Below are 17,124 nucleotides of genomic sequence, written 5' to 3' on the forward strand. Positions count from 1 at the left end.
CTCCTCTTCATCTTTCTTTTTCTTTTTTTTTTCCTGGTAGGAAACGTCACCCTAGTTTCTGCAGAGCATTTTATCCACCCCACATCACGTCGGCTGGAAGCGGGGAGGCTCTTCCAGCACCCTGCCAAGCGTGCATCCTCCGTGTACCAGCACCTTGCAGGACCGCCAATGTCCCTCTCTCGGCCACCTACTGCAGAATGACCAACGAGAAATTAGTTTGTGGCCTCTTCCTTCTCTGCCAACCTTTTTTCCACCCTCTCTTTTTCCCCATTTTAGATGGGAACAACCCTGTGCTTCCCACAATTCAGACACGTACCCCGACAAAACTCCAAATCGCAACGTGGGGACACCTGATACTGCAGGGAAGGAGGGGGACTAGGGCAGGACGTTGGTCCCCCCATCAATTTTTCACCATAATCCCGCTTTGCCACCCACCCACCAGATGCTACCCCTCTCACAGAAGAGGCACGGAGCCAGCAGATCAACCCTGGCAGCCAGCACCAGGATCTGGGATAAGGGGGTCCCCTCTTGGTCCCCGCACAGGGCGCAGACAGGGACAGCTGTGGGGCGGCCAGGAGGGCACAGGGTGGCCATGGAGATAATTGACTGCTCGACTAATTAAAATTCCGGGCCCTTTTGCAAAAAAAGGCTGCTAATTGGGGCTGGGACCTGCCCAGAGAGCCAGGAGCCCGCACGGAGCGGGAGGGATGAAAGTTGGAAAGCACCCGGGCCCCCCAGAGGGGCGGTGGAGCCGAGAGCCGTTTTGTCCGGCTGGTAACGAGGGGCCAAATTGCTTTTGACAAGCCAAGGGGATGGGAAATAATGGGGGTCTGTGAAAGGCCCCGAGTGCAGCCGGGGGGATGCATGAGATAATGAGGAGGCACGGCCCGCAGCTTCCCACCGCACTTTGGCACGGAAAGGCTCTGCCCGCAGCAAAGCAGCTCCTGCGCCTCGTACCCCTCCCACAGAACCCAAATCTGGACCACGGATGAAGGCACGCGGCCCATTTTTTTCGCCCCACACGCAGAAAATAGGATTTATTTTTTTTTCCCATGTTGTCATCCTCCGTATAGGGTTGGTAATTTGAGTTCTTGCCCAGGCCTCCATGCGAACATGGAGCTGACATCAAATTTCTCACTTTTTGATGAGATTTCACATCTGTTTGTCAAGAAGAGGAAAGGAAAGACGCGTGCATTACTCCACAACGTGGAAAACGGTTTGGGGGTTGCTTCTTTCAGACAGAAAGAAAATGCCCAAGTTACACGAGTTTGGTCTTCCTGGTGCACACAGACAGACCTTATGCTAGGTTGCTTTCCTAAACAAGCAATTCCTGGCAGTGTTTTTCCTCTAGAAACTCAATTTTTTACCCAGGGATGGGATTTCCCCAGAGGGCAGCTTTGGGGGAGGTCAGCCACATACTCTGCTCACCCAAGCATCGCACCCTGATATTTTCCAGGGCACCTCACTCCCCCTCGCCAGAGGTTTCTGCTCCTCCAGGGCCCAAAAGAAGGGGACAAAGACACTCATTTCCAGAGAGCAGCACCCTCTCAGGGATGTTTCTGTACACAGAGAGACAAACGTTACCTTAACCCCTTTGTGTCCCCTCAGACACCAGCCCTGCACAGCTCACAGCCTCCTCCCTTCAGCTCCCACCCAGCTGCTTTCAAAACAGGTGACAGGAACCTCAGGAGGTGCTAAAGCACTTGTTTTGTGGGGGCTTTTTTCCTTATCAAATGATGCAAAATATAAAAAAAAAAAAATCTCGTTTTAGTGTTTTCCCAACACATGCACTTTTCTAAAGCCGGATCATCTTCCTTCCAGCTGAGCTCTTAAGTGGGCACTGTGCAAGCTACAGTCTTAGTTTAAAAAGCATTGTAGCAAGCCTACAGGGCAGGTTGCCTTAAAAAAAAAAAAAATAGATTTCTTTTCTTCTTTTAAAGACAGATTCCCAAGGCTTCCTGGAAAACAGAAGCCAGACTCCCTTTGGTTTCAGCCTTCCCGTCCCCTGATGGCAGTGGGGGACACGAAGAGGGAGATGAGCCCAAAGCCAGGACTCGCCCCATCTCACCAACAGGGCACCACCAGTTCAGGGAGCTGGGTGATGCTCTCCGGGGATGCACTGCCACCCTACAGCCACCTAGCACCACAGCAGGCAGGTGGGGATGCCGCACCGCACTCTTCACCTTTCCCTGCAGCTGCAGCAAACAGCTCAAGGACAGGAGAAGGGAAAAACCAAAGCGGTCAGGGCCTCCAATCTGTCTCGACATTTTTCCTTAACAGTTTGGGGTCAAGCCTGATCCCGGCAGGGTCAGCTCTTTTACACTCCAACACGCCAAAGCCAAAGGAGACGGTCCCTCGCCGCGGGAGCCCGGCCGCGGGCAGCCCTTGTGGAACAAAAGGGTCGTGCATCCACCCCGAGAGCACCGCACCCCAAAATTTCAAAGGGGGATGTGGAGAAAGAAAAGCTGCATGCGTCCTGCCCCGTTACTCTGCCTGGCTCAGGCGGATGGAGCGGGATGCTGCGCGCAGCAAAAGGAAAAAAAAGAAAGACATAAAATAGGAAGATGTCAAGCTTATTTTTTTCCCCAAAAAAATGTAAGGTCCATTACACAAGGCAAAAGGTGCGCATTAACTGTAATAAAAAAGGAAGCGTTTATAGAGATGAATTTGTCTGCCCCCTCCTCGCTGAAGCGGAGGCTGCAAATTGTGACGGATCGTGTGTGTTTTGGGAGGCGAAGGCAGCGCGCGCGCTCCTGGGGAAAGCCAATTGGGGAGATAGATCAGAAAGCTCCCCAGGCAGAAGAGCTGGCAGGGAAACGCACATGATGCTTCTCCTGCTGGCATCCTTTCTGCGGGCAGAAAGCCTCCTCTTCCTCCCGTCCCTGCAGCTCCTCGAGGCCAGGGGCTCCACGCGCGGATCCATGGCGATAAAAACCCAACCTCACTGTGCCAGCGTTTGCTTTTGCTGTGAATATTTCAGCACCCTAGCTCCACCAGCAAAGACAGTCAGGACTAACAGGTCTCGGAGCAGTCAGTCCAGACAGAAGGAATCGTTTTTATTTCAACTATTTCAAGCTCCTGCCAAAAAAACCTGTCCCTGCCAGGTCAAGGAACAGAGCCACCTGCCACCGCCGGGCTTCAAACGCTGCTGATTGACCTCCTCACGTAAAATTGGTGCCATTAAACTGCTCTAAGAATAATTCAGAGAAACCGTGAGTCACTACCTGATTTAGGCAGAAAGGGCTGAGATGATTAAATTACTCGCTATGAATTATTCACCGCGGCCTGATAATTACGCTGCAGTTAGCCATCGCCGCGCAGACGGCTCCGCATGAGGGAGGAACACTTGTTTCGTGAACACTTCACCCAACTTTGGTGATTGCCTGTTGCATCTGATGAAACAGAAACGCTGGCGACCACGGGAGGCAAGAGGATGCCATCCCTCAGCAGCTCTGAAGCAGCCCTTTGGGGCGAAACATCGACCCCAGCATCACCTCCAAAGCAGGATGGGGTCCTTGCATGCAGCCCCATGAGCACATCCCAGCCCAGGACAGATTCTGCTGTGTCCTGTGGGCTCTCCAAGCTCATCACACATGGCTCAGAGGTGTCACATTTTTCCCAGTCCAACATTTATGGTCCCCATTTATATTACAAATATAAACTCAGCACCTCACGGTCAGTGTCCACGATGCGAGCAGGATATGGGATGACCAAAGAGGCACCGGGGTCATTCCTGCATCTCTGTAGGATTTCATCCCACAAGACATGGGCTGTGGGACTGCAAGGGCTGTTTTATCTGTAGGAACCGGCCACCCCATGCTCTGTCTCAGTCGCTGCATTTCATGGACACGGGCAGTAGATTTAACGCCAAGCCCTTTCAGCCGGCCATCTGTCACGGGAGGCGGGCACGGTTCAGGGCAGAAAACATCCATGCAAGCACAACCTGGAGCTGGGCTGGCAAAAACGTGATGAAGAAAGCTTTGGCAGCAAAGGGAAAAAAAAAAAAAAAAAAAAAAAAAAAAAAAGCAGCTTTATCAGAGGAAGGCTGAGAAGTGCAGATAAAAAAGAGTAAGGCAACGGAGTCGCTAAGAGGAGTGAAAACGTTCTGCTTTGCAAGGACTCGTGTAAACGTCCCATTTGTGCCAGCAGGCTGAGGCCCAAATCCAGAGTTTCTTTTGGGGCTGGGATGCCCCCAGACAAGCAGACACATGGCCAGGCTGTCCCTCTCACAGGTCTCAACTGAAGTATTGCTCGGGTTCATTGCAGAACGGGAAAGCAGAGCCCGTGTGAGCCCCAGCGGGGCTGTCTGCAGTCCATTCGCTCCTGGCACCTTGATTTTCCAGCTTGTGGTGAAATCAGGTGTGCTCGCAGGCGCCCACAACTTCCTCTCTAAATGCCCGTTGTGGCTTAATGAAAACCAATATCTGGTTGAAAATTACCTTTTTTTTTCCCCCCCTAATTGCAGTGCAGAGGGTTAAACACCGACACTTCCAAAGGGCACCGGTGTGCACATTTCCTGCCACGGTGATTTTGGTAATTGAGCACTAATGGAATAAAATACATCGCCGTTTAATCCAAGGCTTACCCCGTCCTGCTTCACCCAATTGCCCTCCTTGGGCACTCAGCGTGTGATGGTGACACTCCAGCCACCATCACAGCAACATCAGAGAAATACCTGAGAGGGTTTTGATGGATTTAGGCTGCAAAAAAAGCAGAAAAGCCCCCTTTTTTGTGGAAAAAAAAAAAAAAAAAAAAAAGGCCTAACTTCCTTACCGACTGCTCCAAAAAGCAGGGCTCCATCACCCTGCCCTGGTTATTCAGCTCCTGTGAGAAGCGTTTCCCCACCCCACCACCCATACTGCCTCTCCCCATCCTTCCCACCCCGCTGGTGGCAGGCCAGCGGCGCTCCCGACACAGATGCACCCCCTGGGGCAGCATAATACTATTTTCTGTTTTTCTCTGCTTTCCTGCTAATTCCTATCGTTTGATTCGCTCCCTTTGCCTGCCACTGAGAACCGAGTTTGTATTTTCATCCGGCTGCCCATTATAACCACAAGACCCCATTGGCAATACTCAGTGCAGAACCATTACCATCCATATAAAATTCGGATTATTAGGGAAACTGAGGGACTTACTCAAGACCAGAGCATGGCTGTGTCCCTTCCTGTGCCATCCCAAGTCCACAACACAGCCTTCAGAGGCCACCACGCTCGTCACTGGTGTCACTCTGCCGTGTCCCATTCCTGCCCCAAGCCCTCTGGGCACAGACACGGACAGGGTTACCTGGGCACTGCATTTTAAGGCATTTCTTCAGCATTTACTCTTTTGCCCTCCCCCTTTTTCCAAGCCAGCATTGATTACAGCGGGTAATTGTTTTCTAATTGGCCTGCAGCTGCTTATCTATCTTAGATAATTAAAGCAAAGAAGAAGAAGAAATGGGGAAACGGAACTTTATTCTTAAGTAGCTGCCTATCGACTGCCTCGATCGATAGCGAGGTCACTTTGGGCTGAAACAACCGCCCCGAGAAACCCAGCCAGACCCTGCCCAGCCTCAAGACCGCTTCCTCCACCTCCCTTTCCCTTCTTACGGAGCCACAGTTTGGAGAAACTTGGTCTGGCAATGCCAGACTCAACTTGGAGCTGGAGGACACCACCCAAGCATCACCGAGGTGTCGCACGGGGCAACGGAGAGGTGATTTTGGCATGCCACTCCCAGCGCTTGCTGGCGGACGAAGAAAAGCCCCATCCAGGCAGCAAACCCCAAATAATATTCTCGGCACACACTACAACCAGCACCCAGAACATCAGCAGCGTGCTCTTTCAATAAACCACGCTCTCCCCTCCCCGCAAATCGCGCTGGAAAGGCTCCAGGCAGGAGCCTCCTTTGTGTCCGCACACGTAAAACTTTCGAGGACATGCTAATTCAGCTTAATTACGGATTTACTTCACTGGCCGTGCCGCTAATGCCAGCGATGGACAGTATTTGCAGCCAAGGGAACGAGGAAAAAGCAAAGGGAGCTTTTGCATGTCCTCACCCCTCTCAAAGCCCATCCGCTCCCAACTTCGCGTGCAGGAACACGGCGAAGATAACCCGCTCCGTACTCGTGCAATTTATTAGATAATCTCTTTCTAATCAAGAACTAATTAAAGGATGTGAATGCTTGGTTGGAAACGGGGATTAAAACGTGGATAATTATCATAAACGCTACGTTTGTTGTTCCAGGCCGGCCTGTTCTCCTCCCTTCCCCTCTCCCTGTCCCCCCTCTTCCCCTCCCAGGCTGCTCCTGATAATGCTCAGGCTGTCTCAGAGGGGGTTTGCTTTCACAATCAATTATTTTCTTTTTGTCTCTCTAGCTAATGTTTCGTTTGTGTGAGAACATTAGCGAGAACTATTTTCTTTCCCTTGTAAATTCATTTCGACGACAATGACAGAAGGTGGGGAGGTGGCAGCTGCAGGAAAAAAAAAAAAAAAAAAAACACAGGAACATTAAAACCCAAGCTTATAAATTATTTCATCTTCTCCAGACACTCCAGATCCGTCACCACTCTGTGCACACGGGGACTTATTTTTATTTTTTTTTTGGCCAGCAGCTCCTCCCGGGCACAAGACACTGCTGGATGGGGGAGCCCTCGCTGCTGCAACCTCTGCCTCCACCAAGCGAGGACCGTGCCCACGGGCTCTCCCTTGGCACAATATCTAGGTCACAGACCACGGGCAAAAATTCAGTTTAAGTTAGCCCTGCTTGGCCATAGCATATTTTCAAGCCAGTACCTGTGCAGGCAGAGACTACTGCTTGAAGTCTGGTCAGGAGAACTTGGCCAGACAGGGATCTTGAGAAGCAGGAGATACACCCCATAATTTATTTATTTTATTTTATTTATTTTTGGCAGTAGATTTCACAGGACGCATTGATTTTTATTTTTTGAGCCTAGGCAGACCTTTTTCCCCCCTTTTCCTTCTAAGGAGGGGGAAGGCGCATCCTGGCTGTCCTGTCCCTGTCCCTTTGGTCCCAGCTGATGGCACAGCTCAGCCCATCCTGCAGCCTCAGAGCAAGCTTTCCTCTCGCCACACAGGTGAAAAAGTGGTGCTCAGCCCCGGGGTTAGGGGCTGGAGGTGCTTCTGCACGAGGACAGGGGCACAGGGCTTCAATTTGCATCCAACCAGGGGAGACACACTCCGTACAAAGGCATGAGGTGTTGGCGTGTTGTGATTGCTGACAAAACTTGAACTATTATATTTCAAAGGGATATGAAATGCATAAATGGCCGGGCTCATCCATCTTTCTCCTCATCCCTTCTGCCTTGAAGTGAGGTCTCGCTCTCTAAGAATCCAGACAAGAATAACCCTGGGATGAAATGAAAAGCAACCTGGCTGGCGATATATATAAAAGATGACATCTCCAGAAATCCCAAACTTCAAAGGGGCAGCTTTCAGCTCCTGACTATCCACTTCCTCCAGCCCTCAAGGCTAGTGTCATAATTTTAAAGCCCCGGGAATCATTTGATCTCTCCAAATGGCAGCTCAGTGGTCTAGCACACTTCTGGATGTCAAAAAAGTATGCGCCGCCACCAGCAACATCCTGCAGGGGCTGGGCTTTGAAAGGACAGATTGAGGTGAAACAATCAAAAGATTCAGGGGCAGGAGGAGGAGGGGAAGGGAGGAAAAAAAAAAAAAAAAAAGGATATTTAAAAGGACAAGTGCATGCTGAGGGACTTGGAGGTGGCAGAGGTTTCCTGGGGTGACAGCCACCGGGGAACCCCCTGAGGGGCACAGACCCCCAGGACAGCACGGCCACAATGTTGCTGGAGCTCAGCAGGGGGGAAATTTTACCTGAATCAGCCTGAAAATCTCTAAACCGAGCAGTTTTCCTATTGCAAGCTGAGGGAAATGCCTCTTCAGACTCAGGCCCGTGCATCACGCACGGGCAGCAGTTTTGGAGCAGACTGAGGATGCTGCGGTGCCACCGCTAGACAGGCTGAGTGTTTATTCCTATGTGGGAGAAACACTCCATTATCTGCTTTATTAATTGTTAGTTAAGTAATGGGAAGGTGCCCAGAGCAGGAGATGAGCCCTCATCACTCGTTATTAGCTTAGAAACCAGGAGAAATAAAATAACTGGAGATAAATGATGGCGCAGGCGGCCCCACGCGCCGCAGACTGACAGATCTGCTCAGGGGGGAATTCACGGAGCACTTTCGGGGAGGAACGGAGGAGAAACGGCGACAGTCGGTCCCATTTCGTTTTATTTTTTAATGAAAAGATTTCATCATCCTTCATTCTGAACGTCGCTTCTCACGGCTGGGATCACACGGGTATCCCTGCTGCTGGCCCGGCACCGACAGCACGATGCGCTGGGCTCTGCAGCAGGAGCACGGTGCCACACTAAATAGGGTCAGTGTTTTTTTGTTGTTGTTGTTGTAGTTTTTTAAACACAAAACTTGCAGCTAGAGACAGCCAGACCCCCTCACAGCAGGGCTGTGGTGACCTCAGAAATATTATCCTGTTACCTGCATGTTATCAGGGCAGCGATGGGAGATCTGATAAAGTGAGCTCAACAAGGACCTCAAGCATTGGTCAAAAAGCCAGCAATTAAAGGGTATGGGAGCCCACCCGGGACCCCAGAGAGGCAGAAATACCCAAATATCGTAACGCCTGCCAGATCTGAACACGAGAACTCCAGCCACTTGCTCAGCATCCACAGCCATTTCCCCAAAACCCATCTGGCAGTGATGGCCATATATCCCCATCGTGCTGGTTCCTACTGTCCAGACAAGGTTTTGAGCAGACTGCCAAGCCAGGCAGAGCGTTCCCATCCAGGTAAGACAACAGCAGGGAGGAAGAGGAGGCTTCTACCCAGACAGAGAGGAAGGTCCTGGACCTGGGACAAGAGCAGGGTGCCCACAGGGGACCAGCAGAAGCCACCATGCGTGGTGAGCTACCCAGGTGCATTCATCTCAGCAGACCCTTTGCTATTTGGTTTCCTGCAACCTGGGGCTGTTTAACGCAACAGAGTGCTCACTTCCAATGAAAAATAAAAAAATAAAAGGGTCAGTCATCTTGAAAACCAGACATAAAATTCTCTGCTTCAATCCCTGAGTGCAAAAGACCCTGAATGGGTCAAGCATTGCTCGCTGCATTAGCCAACATTTCTGCCCTTACACCAAAGGTGTTTAACTAGACTAATGCATTTTGGGGTATAAATCAAAAGAGCCTAACGAGGAGGAATAAAGAAATCACCCTTGTCCTTACAGCCATTTGCACAGAAGCTGGAGCCAGGCAGTATTTTGCAGATCACCCCCTGTTCCTACCCGCAGCACTGGGATGGGATGGAGACAGATATAGGGGAAAGGGGGAGGGAGATGTAGGGGAAAAGGGGAGCCCAGGAGGTTGAGCAACAGTCTGAAAAAATAGGGATTAACTTATTTACATGCTCCATCTTGGGACCATGCAGCAGAGGTTATAAGGGAGTCAGGGAGCTCTGAACCGAGCTAATTTCGGTCTCTGCAGTAGGCGCAACGTTTGCTCTCCCAGCCACGGAGCCCTGCTCGTGCTGCACAGCCCTTTAGAAAGAGAGATTTCACAAGAGCTGTGCCACTTTCAAAGCCTCGGCTCTTCAGGTAAGCATATCGTACTCAACGCTTCATTTCACCCCGCTAGGAATACAGCGATAAACATCGTTTCATCCGCATCCTGCGACACAGCACCCCAGATCTGAGCCGGTCCCAAAAGCATTTGTTTGTGAGCAGAGAAACAGCCCTAAAGGACTCCAAAAATGCAGCATCTCATGTCAAAACAGAAGAGGAGACGAGGAGTTTCTTAACAGAGCCACAGCCCTCCGAGAAACCAATTAGCTCCGACCTGCTCCCACAATCACAGAACATTTCTTACCTGCTTGTCCCAAATTCTTGAGCTTCCTCTGAGTTCAGCTCCCAAAATAAAGGAGAAAACTTGACGCAAAAAAGCTCCCAGGCAAGAGCAGCTTGCTCCTGCTTTTGTGCACTCCTGCAGCCCCAGCTCACAGGTGGGCCAACTATTGCAGCCCAATAGCCAAGGCCTCCCTACCAAGGTCCCTTCATTTCAGTGGATCCAGGTGCGCCTTTCGATTTCTTAAGGTGCCTCCTTGGCAGCATCTTCCCAGGCAGGGCACTCTGCTGCTAAATTGCTTATCAGTTGAGGACTGCTTTACAAACAGTGCATTTTCCTGCCCCTAACCCATCCCTCAGAGGCTACACAACCCATGTGAAGGAAGCAGGGTGTAAAAGGGAAATTTGTGTTCGCTGGTGTTGCCTAATGCCTTGGAGCTAGGTGAGGTTTGGGTAAAACAGGAGATAGAAATACCAGGAAGAAGCTTTACTTCCTATTGCATCTTCATGTGGATAATCTGAGTCCATCCTGGGACTCTTATGGATAAACTGTCAGGTTTATAAATGCGAATTCAGCCCCTGCTGTAAATACAAGCACTTCTTCCTAGCTCTAGGCTGCTGATGCTCCGTGCCCTGGTCTCTTCTGGGATGGCAAGGAGCCTGGTAACTTCTTCAGCCACACCTTGCCTGACTTTTCCCTGCCCAGCCTGGCTTGCTCAGCCCCTGCCCCTCGATTTTTGTGCTTCTTAATGAGGGGAAAGCATTGTTTTTGGAGGCAGAGGCGGGTACAGGCTGGGCAAGGAGGTGGACGTCACCCAGCTGCACCACAGCGCTGCTCCGGGGCTGGCCGTGTCTGGGGAAAGCTCCCACGTACACTGTGGTGTGCAAGAGGCAGGCACCAGGGAGGTAGGCAGGATGCAAATCAATCAAGATCTGTCAAACACCCCAGAGAACTCCTTTTTACGAGATAAATGCCTTCAGAGGAAGCCTTCAGAGACACCCACCACGTGCTCAGCCCGCTCGGTGGCAGAGCGCGCAGCATTCATCACTGCCACTTGAAGGGGCTGGGTTCCAGCTGAACATCCTCCAAATTTCTTCCTCCTTCAGCCTTCCTCTCCCCGTTCCCCTCGCTGCCCACCCAGAGGAAGAAGAGTTGCATTCCCAGCCCCGTGGAGCTGTCCCTGGGAGGTGCTCACTGGGCTTCAGCTGCCTACACCACCTGCAAGGACCCAAAGTTGCCCGAATATGTCACAGAATGGGAAAAGGTGATGGCCTGCCAGGATGCACCTCAGTCTACTCTTCCCCTAACATTTCTGACTGTAATATATCTTTTTTTTTTTACTGTGATTATTGCTTCTGTGGAGTTTTGTTACGTGTTAGGCTTGCCCAGCCTGAAGATGAGTGAGGGGACTCCATCACAGCAGGGCGCTGCTCCCTGTCTCTCCTTCCACATGTCAGCCCATTTCCAGGCTGAGGCATTTTATACCCTTACTCAGGATCTCCTCCTACATTTGAGCAGCCAGACCTATGGCTCTCAGCTCTTATTTCCAAGCTATGCCCCCAGGCAATCACCCCGGATAACACCCGCGAGGTTAAACACTGCACCTGGGGAGCGGGGAAGGCTGCGGCAGCAGGTGTGAAGACCCCATGGATCCCACCGTTAAGGCTACGAGAGAAAGAAAGGGTAAAGGAAGGCACAAAAAGGCCCCATTTTCTGCTCCTAAGCCAGTTAGCATCCTTAGGGATTAGCTTCAGCTCGGGAGCAAATTGCCCTAAGCCTTCCTGCCGCGGGGCTCTGCTCCGCACCGCTGCAGCTGTCAGCGGGGACGCGGCGCGGGATTAGGGAGACGCAGCTCTGTCAAGAGCCCAACGAGCAGCAATAGGGCAGAAACAAAGCTGTCCTCCTGCATGGGGACACGAGGCAGCGATGGAAATAACCAGACCCCCACCTCTGATCCCTGGGCTGCGGGGTTAAGGGCACGGTCACCAGCAGCTCGGCACCCTTCGAGGCCCCAAGACCGATTCTCGTCGCGCAGTAAAGCTCCAGGATTCAAAGAAAAAAGATCAGAGCACAGCCCCATGAAAGTCTAAGGCATTACAAAAGGATGTGACCGAAATATTCTGTGGCTATTGGACATGGATGGAAGGAAAGAGGAGGGAAATGAATACATATCTGACTGCTAATGGCCCAGCCTGCTCTCCTCTCATCCTCAAAAGGAACAAAATTCATAATCAGCAGCAAGCATCTGAAAGTCCAGGTCTTTAGCCTGGGTTTATCTTTCCTTCTCAATTTCTTCATCTGAGAAAGCAAGAAAGCTTTTGAATGTTTTATATACTAACCTTTTTTCTTTTTTCTTTTTTTTTTTTTTTGGCTTGGCAATGAATAAAGGCTGGACTCCAACATCAAACCTCCCAGAGCCCCGTGAGTAAAGCCACTGCCAAGGTTACCCCGTGACTTACGGCTGCGGGAGAAATGGGTTGGTGCACGGCAGAGATCACCAAAAAGGGATCCCAGAAGGGAGGGCGAGGATGCTCCAAAACCTGTTCCAGCACCAAATCCAACTGCCCAGGGGGCTGCTGCAGCAGATGGGGAGCGCTCCCACCCCCTGCCCAAGCCCTGGAGGAGCTGGGACGTGGAACCAGCTGAGAAAATAAGACAGGGAACAAATATCTGTGGGGACAGAGGTCCTGTCCTGGCCCAGAGATGATCCCTTAAAGAGGAGGTGGCAGCACATGGGCACAGGTCAAAGAAGGGCAGAAAAGAGAGGAAGACTTAAATCCCAGCTGCTTCTCTCCCACCTCTGCTCTGAGGCCAGGGACCCAGCCAAAACAAAGCAGGAACAGAGAAAAAGATAAAGACTTCAGCTACAAGTATTTATTTGCAGGTGCTAAATGATTTCTTGATTAATTCTGCAACCTGCTGCTTACTCATCTCCAGCCATCACTGCTCAGCATTTAGCAGAGACCATATTTTAGCTCAACAAAGGGAACTTTCAGGCTGAAACCTGCCTGATGTGGGCAGCAGGGCAGTAATTGGTTTGAGAAACAAAACACTGAGAAAGAACACGAAACTCATCTGAAACGCTTTTAGTTTGAAAAAAGCTGGTTTACCATCAGCACACGTCTAAATTTCTCCAGACCTAATAAAGAATCATCATCGGTACAGCAGATGTTAAGTGCAAGCATTACTTTGAAAGAGGGAAAAAAAATAAAAAATAAATAACCTGTATATAAATATAGATACAGACAGATAGGTACAACTCCAGGCTCTCAAATTGCAGGCTTTCAAATCCCTCTATTTTACAGTGAGATATCATCAAAATTAACATGACAATATATCATTACAGGAAGGGAATGGCTATCACATCCTTATACCAGCAGCCCAAATGTCCAAACAGAATTTTAATACAGTATCCTTCAGCAAATCGTCTTCCAAAGCCATCAGAGTTGCCATTTACTCCGAGGAGCGCGCCAAGAAATATGTGGCAGATCCAACATTTTCAGAGGCATTAATAACATAAACAGCGTAAAACGATAAATCAGACCCTTGCCTACCACAAAAAGGCCCAGACAGCTGGGCACAGAAAAGCTGCAACACACTGAAATCCTGGCTGTTTCAAGGAGAAAGCAGCTGAGGGCTTCTGAGCAGCACTGTTTAGTTTAATCCTGATTTATTGCATGGTATGGGGTCCCCCTTTTCAGCCTGAGACCAAGTTTATTCCGAAAAAGAAGAGTCCCGCGGTCTGTGTTGCCTCTTTTCTTCTAAATACAGCAGTAAAATGAATAAACAGATCTGTGACAATTTAATTATTACCTTCCTAACGTGGCTGCCCTTTTCCAACCCTACCCGGGAACCCGTGGTTCATGATGAGCTAAGACCCCACAGCATGGCCAAGACCTACTGGGAAGCCAAAAGCATCTCTGCAAGGCAGCATCCTCCTTCTGTACACCACTTCAAAAGAAAAATCAGCCAAAAAAGAAACAAAAACTGGAAGATCAAACCTCAGATCAGAAATTCGAGTAACTTAAATATGAAAAGAGCTCTAAAATCTTGAATAACAGCCCGGAAACCCTTTAGGTCTTGTTTTGGGGATGCCAGAGCACTTGGAGGTGCAACAGCTTGCAGGTAGCAGGCACAGCGTGTTTGCCAGCGAGGAGGGGGCAAGATGAGTCCTCCAGCATCATAAGTCAGCCTAGATGGTGCTGGCTTACAGGTCCCTTCGCTTAAATTGATTAATAATGACACATTTAAATGGATAACATAAATTAATTTCTGAATTGCACCATTAGTAAGTAATTAATTTCTTTGCTCTGTGAAACTAAGATATCACTGTTATCTAAATCTATAAAGAGAAGAAATGCTGAATGAGGACTCCATTAATGTAAAAATTGATTTTTCCATTTACCCTCTTCCGAGCTCCTTTTATTTTTTTTTTAAAAACGTGCCCCCCCCCCACTCCAGTGCATTTATTTTTCAAGTGGCTGGGGGTGGGGAAAGTAACCTAATTTATACTTCCAGTGGTAATCAAAAGACCATGCATGCTCATTTCAACCAAATGATGTCATTACGGAGGCTGTTAAAGCTGGGGTTGCCTTGGAAACACAAAATACTGATAGTTGGGGTTGGACACCCGAGTTCTCTGCGGCGCAGTAACGAGGGAACGGCACGGCCCCGGCCAGAGCGGTCACACCAGGAAGATAACCCCGAGATATCGAGATGGGCTCCTCAGTATCTGGCACTCTCCTGGTCCTCCTGTTCCTCCCACCACCTGCCACAACTCGTTATTTTTATGGGGTCAGGAACAGCAAACAGGCTTGGTGATAAGGCCCCCAGAAGCGATGAGGATGTGCGAGGAGCTGCAGCCCCTGCTCTGCGCACCGCCACGTGGCCCCATTCTGCATTTCAGCCCCCAAAACAGCTCCCAGCATCTCTGCCGCCCTCCTGCTGGAGCTCTGCTGGAGATTTATGGATGGTGTGGGGTCTCTGCTAACTATGGCTGGGATCCCGTTGTACCTGAGGTGTCACGTCCTCCTTCCCAAGCTCAGGGATGCAGTGAATGGTCCTCAACATGCTCAGCCTTGGTGCAGGAGATCACAACGGTCGGCTCAGCATCCTCTCCAGGGGAGAAGGCACAACCTAGGAGAGAGGAGTTTTACATTGGGTGCCCCAAAGCAAGGGGTTTCTCCCCAAACATTAGCAACATCACTTGGGCTGGACAAAACTTGTCTGGTCCCTCTCCCAGCCCTGCAGCCTTTACGTGAGGCTGCTTTGACAGCCTTGCTGTGCATTTTGAACCATGTAAAAACAATTCCTGAAGCACAACTTCCTTTCTATTGCTTACAGAAGAAAGCACACAGATTTTTCCACGCGGTGAACATTTCCCTGGCCATCCTGCCCAGTTGGCTTTAGGCAGCTGTCCCCATTTGCCTGCGGCTGTCAGTGAGAAATGGTCCCCACTTGACACGGGTTGGGCAGCAGGATTTGAGCAGAGGGATGCTAGGATTTGGGGAGAAATCTCTGGGTCTCTTTAGCCACTTCTGCTGTACACTGACAAAGAGCAAGGTACTGGGAGAGAAAGCTTGAGGCTAGGCTAGGGATGCATTAGTACCTGCGATGAGAAGAGCCACGGCTGCCCCCATCCTCCCAGAAAGTCTCATCCCTCCCACTGGGAGCTTTCAGCAGCTCCAAATTTCACAGTTCCTTTTCAGCTCTTTTCTTTTTTACCTACCCTGTCCCACGAACAATGCGATGTCACCTCCAATCGCATCACGCTGAGCTGAATGCCAGCTTTAAGGCATGTCCTGAAGAGAAAGGGGCACAGTCTGAAGCATGTCTTCAAACACAGGCACTGCATCCACCGTGCTTAAGAAAAGAGCAGAGCAAGTGGAATCACACCAAGTATTTTGGCTGCAACTTTTTTTTTTTCCTTCCTCTCATTAAAGAGCACAAAACAAAATGTTCATGCAAACAAGTCAATGGGAGAAACATCTACTATCTGGGCAAAGAGCATTAAATGGACTCATTTCGGCTTCTCAATAAATATCTGGGTGTCCCCAAGTCACTGCTAGGTTTCTTCACTTGGGTGAGGAGGTGATCGTGTGATCTTCTTTCTGCTCCCCTATTCAGTCACCTTCCCTTTACAAGCAGGAGTTTCTTTAAAGGTTCCTCAATTGAAACTGTTTGAATGCACTGGGAAAATAAGAAGAACATTTCCTAACATCGGCAGGCGCGTTTCAGGCAGGAGCACTCCGAATATTTATTCACCCTTTGTGCGAGCAGCCTCAGCAAGAAAAAGTCGGCGTGAATAAAAGGAATTGCAAATACCAGTGAAGTAGCTCAGTAGTTTTCATTCATGAGAATATTTGCACAGGCTCCTGGGAGAATTATCAGGCGCGGTAATGCAAAATCCCTGGCAGCATCAGAGCTTCGGACACTCTGTAATCCTCCTTGTCCGCTGAAAAAACATCTTTTCCTGGGAGCTGAGGGCCTCGGCTGTTATTTTCTGGCTCGGGAAGCTTGGAGAAGGGTTGGAAAAGGTTGGAGAAGCCCTCACTGCTGGCAGGCAGCGCTGGTTGTCCTGTTTCTGTTTCAGAGCGCCTCTCCTCTTCCAGTCAGCATCTCTCCCCTGAGCACAAATGGAGAGCAGAAGTTAAGCTTTCTTCCAAAGTCAGAATAAAGAGAGGGAAAAACAAAAAAACAACCAAGTAGCCAACACTGTCAGAGACACGGGAAGGTGAGGGACTCGCAGGGAAAAGCTATTCGAGGAGCAAGTCATGGCAGAACTCAGTACCACGGGGCTGGATTAAACAGCAGCCCATCTGGGAGTGAAATGAGAACAAACTGCTAAGGAGCAGAGCCAAAACATCCTTCTGCAGAGGAGAGAGAAAGCAGGATGAAAGTATCCACTGAGTTTTGGGGCTCAACAATAAAAGCAATGGGGCCAATTTACTCATAATCAGCTTTTATGGGCAAAAAAAAAGTCCTCGAGAATTTCATTCTTCCCATAGAGTTTTATAGGGTGGTTCAGCAACTTACAGCAAAGATATTGTTTTCCATTATCTTGCCCAGGTTTTCAGAGCATTTCTCTAGAACCCTGTTGGTTTCAGCCCTGTTAAATTCAATAACTTCCCTAAGGGAGCGCTTTAAGTGTCAGGCTTGATTCAGTTATATAAAGGGATAAGGGAATAATCGTTAGACAGTGCACGAGGATGGGAGAAGTGGTTTTGTGTGGCACCAGTCTTATTTAAGAACGGCCTGAA

General features: G+C 49.8%; 2 long non-coding RNA genes across 2 annotated transcripts in view; both read right to left on the reverse strand.

The window, feature by feature from the left end:
• Positions 1-17,124, reverse strand: part of LOC311439435 — a 147,180-nt gene that overhangs the window by 61,745 nt on the left and 68,311 nt on the right. The window contains exons 24-25 of the long non-coding RNA XR_014694716.1: positions 15,594-16,490; positions 14,879-15,001 (exon numbers count right to left, since the gene is read on the reverse strand). This is a non-coding gene — a long non-coding RNA (uncharacterized lncRNA). The remainder of the gene's footprint in view (positions 1-14,878; positions 15,002-15,593; positions 16,491-17,124) is intronic.
• On the reverse strand, positions 2,558-9,966 carry LOC311439571. Its single transcript, XR_014694826.1, has 2 exons — positions 9,890-9,966; positions 2,558-3,978 (listed from the first exon to the last, which is right to left on the reverse strand). It is a non-coding gene; the product is annotated as an uncharacterized lncRNA (long non-coding RNA).

Source organism: Aythya ferina (genome assembly GCF_964211825.1).
Source record: "Aythya ferina genome assembly, chromosome: 7".
NCBI classification, from domain to species: domain Eukaryota; kingdom Metazoa; phylum Chordata; class Aves; order Anseriformes; family Anatidae; genus Aythya; species Aythya ferina.